Here is a 9,182-nt window from a genome sequence, read left to right on the forward strand (position 1 = left end):
TCACAAAAGTTACACTTGGTTTTTGTTTTTCTTTTCTTTTTGGAAATGCAATACATTTACAATAGCCCGCTGCAGAATTTGGCCCAGAAAAGAAACCTGAGTCTACCCGTTTATTCTAGTCTTCGTGATGGACAGCCTCATGCCCTTCGATTTAAGGCTATAGTTACGGTAGATGGACAGATGATGGGCACATCACACGCACACGCACGCTGCCCCCCTGCGTACGTACGCAAGGAGGAGGGCCCCGCCGTCGATCTGGATCGATGACGACGTCCAGAGAGGGCCCCCTAGTTAGAAGACTGAGTTTAGTTCATTAGAGTGGACCCGATAGTCAAATAAAGTCCATCATGGGTTCTCATGATCGTGGCCCGCTAGTCTAATTAGTCTCATATTTTAGGTTTTGCTTATTAATGTTATTTAGAATATCATGGACGGTTTTGATTACTTTGATTAGTTATTATTTGTGTTTACTTCATCGTCAAGTAATAGGTTGCACACATGGTATGAGTTTTGGGGTATAGGGTTTTCTTATAAATAGGTAACCCTTTATAGGTTTTTTTTCTCATTGAAGATTAATAAAATTTCTTCGTTTTCCTGCTCCTTTCCGAGTTATGAAAACCTAATTGGGTGTGAAGCCCTCTCTTCTTCGAATGACTAATTACTATGGTGCGAAGCCACATCTATCCCGATTCACCCCCATCATCTACCATCCCTTCTTCTTATCTCATACAATCATCTACACCTCAAATCAGTCATCTATTACAGCAATTCTTCTCCCCACAGCAGAACTTCAAAATCTGGCCCTACAGGAGGGCTGAAACTTCGGCAGAGCACCACGCATAAATCGCATCTCGGATTGAGCTGAAATTTAAGGGTTTTGGAGTCCTCCCCTGGTCGACCAAACCCTAGAAGTCAGTTCTGGGAATCGAGTCCCGCTCGCATGTGCGGCCAGGCTCCTGCGCACGTGCGTCAGGCCTGGCCCGTTATCCGCACGCGCAGTGCTATCGATCGGTTCAGGCTTCCTCTTTATTTCACGCATCATACCTGTTTTTCATAGCCCTAACCCTAAATTGCATTATTCTTAATTTGTTTGCCCCTTTTCTTATCCTAGGGTTCTCAGAATTGAATTGGTGAATCCCTTGGATTAGGGACAAATTGTTGTGCATGTGTGGATGAGTTTGACCTCCCTTTAAGTCTCGTTTGGTCCATAATTTTTATTGATCCAGCCCTAGCATGTGCAGGCATAGACCCGCACAGATTCCCCATGCTTGAATGTTTGAACTTTTGTGTGTGATGTGAAAATTTTATGTAAATGTTTCTGAATTAGTTTGATCTAAAGCCTAAGATCTTGCATATCATAGTTAATTTTCATGTCCTGCATCACTCGAAGTCAACCCGAGTTCTCCCACTATTAAAGCTGTAAAAAGATAACCAAAGGATGATTCTGGCGATGAAGGTGGAGGAGGGGGTTACTATTATGGAAAAGGTTACTCAGGTTACACGCAATAAAGGCATTCATCATACAGAGGATATTGAATGAATGAAAGTTTTATTGGTCTGTATGTGGATGTAGTTTATTTACTTTTGATTTTTTACAGTAGTTTATTTACTTTTGATTTCAAAATAAGATCGGGTAGGGTCAGCCCTAACTCGGTTTATGGGCATGGTTTATTTCCTTTTATTTACTTTGCAGTCGCATTTTTTGCATGTTATAACTTGCAATGCAAAGAATACCCTATTGCAGCCTTGCCATAGTAACCCAGCCCGATGACCCAATCTGACTCAGTGCCAACTCGATCTAATTTGGAATTTCTGACCGAGTCAGACTCGATTTGGATAATTCCAGCCCATACCCGAACTCAGAACAAGTCAGGCATGCTGGACTCAGTACCGAGTCGGATCGGGTTCAGGTCAAGCCTTTTTCAGGACCGGATCGAGTCGGGTCAACCCTAACTTGGTCCAACTCGACTCGATACCTAGCTCTAGGTGCGCCTAGGGTTTGAAAACCCTAGTTGTGATACCATGTAGAACCACAAGATGCTGCATTGTGGAAATTGTCATATCTCAAGTTAACTTAGAATAACATGAATATATAGAGTATATGAAAGATTTGGGGAGATCTTACCAGATGCACATCTTAAGAAATAAGGTAATTTCCTAATCTAATAAGATTGCCCTAATATCATCTAACAAAAAGAGAGTCAACACATCCAACAAGATAATTAAAGTGTGCTCGAACGTAAGTATCTAGTTACAACAGGGCTTTAAATGGTTCATAGTGCAAACATCATGAGGGCTTCCTCATTTGTTTGTCAAATAAATATCAACCAAAAATACGACAATCTAGCATAAAAATATTTTGTAGGATTTACACATCATATTTGGATTCCTGTCACGGTATGTTGTAAAGGCCGCTACGGGACCGTAAAGATACCAGTGGCAATTGTTACACATTACGGGGTTGTAATGGCCATAATGACCGCTACGGAAAAAATGACCCGTAAAGGCCCTTTATTTTTTTATTATAAAAAAAGGGACCGTAACGGCCATTATGACCCCTGTAACAGCCATTACACCCCATATCGTAAAGGTAACGGTGATGGCCATTACGGCCACAGTTAACGTTACGAAATACCTTGATTCCTATTCAAAATGAAGAAGACTTCTTCTTTTTTTTTTCCTTCTTCGGTGAAGATGGGAGAAGTTTTTATTCTTGTTCTTTTATAGAAGAATAGAAAGGAAATTATGTTTTTTTATGCGAAGGGAAGGAGCTGTTAAAGAGGGAGAGCCTGGAAAGTTGAAGCATGTTTTTATTCTTTTAGTTATACACATGCGTGTATGTGCACATGTAAGTGAATGCGTGGATGGATGCAATGCATATGGGCATGAATCTACGCACGAACGCATGGATGTATGCATGCATGCGCCGATGAATATATGAAGGAATTTCTTACTATAATTGTGATAATTTGATGGGGTTCATGTAACATGCAATGTCTAGCAAAGAAAGTAAGAAGTTGACACCGAAAGGTGAATTGAACATTAACTTGTGGATTCAGTTTCCCCCTGAATAAGAGATAAATATTGCCTGGATGTGCCTAGCACAACAACTTTGTAAATTCATACACACTACAAATTTAACAGCATGTCTCTCCATATGATGCACTAAAAAGCTTTGCTCTTACAAACAACATATGCCTCAAGTCAAAAGCTAGCTTACTTTAGAATCAATTTATTGCTCAATTTTTTAGTTTTTCTGCTCTATCATGGCCAGGATTGTTTTTAGATCAATTAGATGTAATCTTGGGGTAATCATGAGGCCAATCACAAATCAATTACAATTTCAAAACAAATTATTATGTCAAATAATGTATTTTCCTTCTCATGACCTTTCAAAAAGAAGAAGAAGAAAAAGAAATTATGCTTCTCATAAAAATAGATAAAAACATGCAAAAAAAAAAAAAAAAAGGAAAGGAAAGCGTAATGCAAATCAACAAGTTATCTCAATTTTCTAGCACATAAGAAAATCTTAGTAAGCAATTGAACCAAATATTAGAATAGTTAACAATAGCCTCACACATTGATTCAGAACCATGAGTTAAGGGATGGAAGATTAAGCGATAACTTACGCTCTTTAAGACAAGACCAAGCAATCTTTGCTACAATCATCTCTGCCTGCTTCTTAGTTTTTGCTGCTTTTCCAGAGAATACCTCTCATTTATTTCAACTGTGGAAAAGAAAGTAGGCAAATGAGGTAAACCGGATCTAACGGTCTTATATATCGGTAGCAAAAAGCCTTCTCTCTGAGCTACAAAAGGTTTTTGCAAAAACCAGCATCATCCAGTAGAAAGTAGGCCACAAATCAATAATCTCATTCATTAAGACAAATTAAAATGCACAAAAAAGTAGCTTATAACTAGGCACTAGATCAATAACATTTAATGAGGAACACTTGCCTCTTAATCTCCTGCTAACAACGATGCCAAAGCAACTTTTGCAGCGGCATGATCTGCTTCTCTTAGTGTGTTGAAAAAATCAAGACTCTCAAAGGTCTGTCCATCTACTGTAATTGTAGCCTTAAAGCGAAGGGCATGAGGCTGTCCATCACAAAGACTAGAATAAATGGGTAGACTCAAGTTTCTTTTCTGGGCCAAATTCTGCAGCTGGCTCTTGTAAATGTATTGCATTTCTAGAAAGAAAAGAAAAACAAAAATCAAGTGCAACTTTTGTGAGTACATGCTGACAGAAAGCAAGGTTATATAGACTGGCAATGAGTAACAAGAACATTGGAGACAACAGAAGAATTTGTCAAATGAAATTTCTTTTTTCTTATGTAAATACACAAGTTTCAAAATCAATTGTCAGTGAAAAACTAACCTTTAAAAAATTGTCAATCATTATTTACTGATCAGGATTTAGAACTTGCATATAAGAAAATTGCATATGCAACTAAATGTGTAGGAGCAACTACCAAGTGAGCATTAAAAAGTCAAACGTAGCCTACATGAGCTTTTCATTTGTTTGGGTTCACAACTTAATTTCCAGATGCAGTAGGAAGTGACATGGGAATAGCAACGAATTTGCAATTGATCCTGTCTGAAAGATAAAGTTTAATTTCATGAAGCAAATATTAGAAAGTTTGCAAAGAGTTCAGCAATCTTTTGTCACCAGACACTATATTAAGTTACTTTCGCTGTCGAATGACAACATCCCTTTGACTTATAATTGATGGACTTCTATTGAAATTTGAAAAGCAAAAAAAAAACTTTCAAAAGAGGAAAGGTAGAATCAACCACACATGCTTTCTTATCGCTCTTCTAGCAAGGGTCCCATGGTACCAAAATAAATAAATAAATTGTTGGACATAGGCCTGTGGGGCCCATTGGTGAGCAATCACTAGTGGGTGGGTCTCATATGTTTAGGCCTCTTCTGGCATCTTCCGTTAGAGATAGTTTTCAAATTCAAATTTAAATGAAGATGGGAGATTGGGATAAGACCAGATTATCTGGTCTCATCCAAACCTCCCATCCTTTCCTATAAAAGGACGAGGCTCTCTCGTGAATAAAAAAATATATGAGAAGTACCGAGAGTACACAGAGGAATAGTGGTTGGTACATAGTAATTTGTCCATTTAGCTTGTCCTTGGGACGATCTAAACCATAGATTGTGATCCGGGGCCATCTATACCGTAGAATCAGATGGGTGAATAGACCCATCTGCTCCAGTAGTGAATAGGCGGGCCGCTGGATCTGGACCGTTCATCTTCAGCTTTGTGGAGGTTCCATATCGTGTAGACCGTCAGATCTTGAGGGCTCACACTTCCACACATACTTTCAGTGGTATCAGAGCGAACTCAATGGCGGATCTCCGATTTATTATTTTCTTCTAAAAAGGTAAGTGGGCCCCTTTTTTTTTTAATCAATTGGATTCCTGCTCATGGCTTTTGAATGGTATCAAATCAATGTGCGTACTGTGACTCTCGATGTGCACATATGCACCGAATTTGTGCTCACGTGGATGCATGTGCGCGTGTAAAATCTGGACTCTTAGATGTGGATGTTGTGGACAGTGCCCATTGCATTTGATATTTTTATAAAGCCTTGATTATGTTTACATGGAAGAGCTCCACAACATCAATTGAATTAATGAAGATGAATCTGTCCAAACTTGGAGAACCATAATCAAGTGGGTTAATGTTTGTAGAACATTGGTTCACACCATAGAACTTTTTGGAGCCCTACTCTCATATAGACCATTGGACTGGCAAAAGACGTTTGTGGTCAATGGCTGGCAATTGAGAATGGATCAGTGGACCTAGAAAATCATGTCTGATAGTTTCCACATGCATCACCCAAATCACCTTATGAAAGGGTTGAAGGGAATATTAACGTCATGATATACCAGTTAGATTCAAATGGTGGGCCTTTCCATCCCATTATTCCTGTGGTGTGGCATGTTTACACCCATATATGATCAGTCAACCAGCTGTCCAAGGACTTTATACAGCCAACAACCAGATTAATATAATTAGTGTATACATATATGGTGGTCCAGCTGTAGACATGTTTCACTCTCAACATGTGCGAGATCTAGACCACTGTTTGGATGCACTGTGCATGGATGCAAGATAACTAAATAGTAAATACAACACACTTCTAGTTGTTCCATTGGATGCACTTTTACATGTGCATCAAGAACTCAAAAGTTAAAGCCATTTCTCCACAGTATACGTGGCAAGTAGATTCACTGATCATTGTCGTCAATTTGGCAATCCTTATTATCTCTGGTCTCTTTTCAACAGCCACATATGGGAAAATTCTATCTGTTAATTTTTCCTTAACTGTACTGCATCTAGGTAATGGTGATTCGGAACTGTCCAAATAGAGGTCCCTTCCATGGATGGCTCACATTTAAAATTTTGAACCGACTGGTTGATCCTACTTGTCCAACTATTGTTCTTGAAATTAGCAATGAACTGAAAATGGTTAATGATCTAGATTCAATCGGGAGAAAGAAGGTAGCACCGACAACTCGGATCTTCTTGTTAGCCTGGATTTTAACTGGTGGCCATCTAAGGTGAGGCCCACTAGATGACCATCCCGATACGCCACACTTTGCCACGTGTCGAGTGGAAGGTATGTTGGATGGAAGGTGAGTGGATCAACCGAATCATTCTCCTAAGAACCAGACCCTGCAACTGATAGCTACTCAAGTGGACCCCACGTTTAATAAGCTACTCCGCGACGGCACTTATCTCGCAATTTCTCACGATAAGTGAGACGATATGACCAAATTTCCACTGTGACCCTGCTAATGGGGATTACAGAGTTGGATGGATGTGACCAAATCAACGCTGCTCATCCATCTGATCTGTACTTTAGTTGGGCCCTCATATCATTGTGGGCCCTAGGAAGGTCTCAACGGTGAATGCCATTTTTCCACTATTTTCTGTTGTGTGGTCCACTCAAGCTTTTTGATATGCTTCAAACTTGGGCTCATGCCTATAATGAGCTAGCAAAACCGATGGATGGTGTAGATAAAATTTGCTTTGAGAATTACTGATCTAGAAATCATTAGTGATCGAAACGATCATCGACCATGATGATCAATGTTGGTGATAAGATCCATCATCAACAATGATCATTAACAGTAATGATCGGATCTATCGCTAATGGACATGATCACTGGTGATAATAGAACTTTCTTTATATCTAAGCACTTTCTATATTTTTTTTCTAATGATAATGTTTATATTTGTGATATAATTAGGCTTGATGTGATTAGATCTAAGCCCTCTTCATTTTTCATTGCAAAATAGAAAACTTAGTGCTAGAATGCTCCCTAAATATAAAGGTTGTGCATAACCTGAGTAGGAATTAATTCTCCTCTACCAAATGATGCATGCAACCTGTAATGGAAGGTTACACACTATACAAATATATTCTTATAAAAGCATCAATTTCATCTTAAAAAGAGAACTTGATTGATCCACGCCACCCATTCGGGTATGTGGACTTTCAGATCTCGTTAAGATGTGTTGACTACTTTTATACCTTGAAATTTTGAATAACACGTAGAAATGTTGATGATTAGTGTCAATACCTTATATCAGAACTAAGTAGTGATACTTGATGCAATGTAGAGATGACCACCAAAGCTTTAATCGTTGAACAGCTCAAATGACAACAATTCGACAGTAACAACTACGAAGACTGGTCTCGCGCGATGCGAAGCCTTCTGGACGAGGACGACATATAGCATACATTCGATGAGGTTCAAGAGGAACCTATATTGGCTAAAAATGAAAATTTAGGAGAACATAGAGCTGCAATGACTCGCTATAATAAGTGGCGTAAACAGCATCGTTCAGCTCGTAATGTCTTAATTAGCACTATACACAAAGAACTCATACCAACGTATGAAGTGCATGACACCGCCAAAGCAATCTGGGAAGCACGGACAAATGCCTATGCGCAGAAGTCAGATGCAAAAGTTCGGGTAATGGAATTAGAATCCCATGAGTATAAGATGCCAGTTGGCTGCCTCATCAAAGATCATATCCGTAAGATGGAGCAGATGATAGGTGCCCTTAGGAATGTTGGGTGTAAATTGACTGAAAATCAAAAGATAATAGCAATGTACCGTTCCTTGCCTGAATCTTGGGTCCCAATCAAAAGAATTCTAAACCATACTGATTTTATCACTACGTTCATAGACTTTTGTAGCCATTTGGTACGAGAGGTTGAAATGAATGCAATTCAGCCAGGTTTGGCCAAGGCCTTTGCAGCATAGACCCATAAACGGAAAGCTAACAAGAAACGGTTCAAAGCACGCAAGAAGGCAAAAAAAATGACCAAGAACAGAAGTCCACAGCACCTCCTCCAAATCTCAAGAAGGGGAATGGAAAGAAGAAGTAGAAAAAGACTAACATAATCTGCTTTGTCTGCAGAAATTCCGGTCATTATGCCCAGCAGTGTGCCTATAAAAAGACAGTAATTCCTAGGTCACTAGATACTTTGTATATACGTGTTTGTTCTGAAATCCTTTCAGTTGATACTATATCTAACGAGTGGATTTTGGATTTAGGCGCAACAAAGCACATGACAAGTCGTCGAGGACTCGAGGAATTCCGACTTATAGCCAAGGGAAGTTACAAGGTGTTGAAGACGTACTAGAGATTAGCATTTACCATCTCCGTACGCGCATAGGGCGAACAATAATCCTCTGTGATACTCTTTATACATTGGGCATGCGTCGAAATTTAATTTCTGTTTCTAGGTTATTTTTTAATGGTTTTGATATTCGTTTTCCCGGGACACGAGTTTCTTTGAGACTAAATAACCTTATCTTTGCATGGGAAAATTTAATTTTAGATTTATTTATTCTGGACATAGATTGTGATAATGCACTTCTTGCTTTATCTGCTATGCCGAATGAAACTGTAGTATCTAAATCTCTAAAATGGCACGCGATGTTAGGTCACATCGGAAAAGATCGTATGACAAAACTAGTACGTTCTAGTCTGTTAGATACCTTATCCAAAGTTGATTTGTCATTTTGTGAACGTTGTGTGTTTAGGAAGACTTCGAAGAAACCATTTCCCAAAGGGGCTAGGTCCAAGGGGCCACTAGAGATAATTCATTCAGATATTTGTGAACCATTTCCTAAAGGAGCTAGGTCCA

This window comes from Magnolia sinica, chromosome 15 (assembly GCF_029962835.1).
Source record: "Magnolia sinica isolate HGM2019 chromosome 15, MsV1, whole genome shotgun sequence".
Lineage (NCBI taxonomy): Eukaryota > Viridiplantae > Streptophyta > Magnoliopsida > Magnoliales > Magnoliaceae > Magnolia > Magnolia sinica.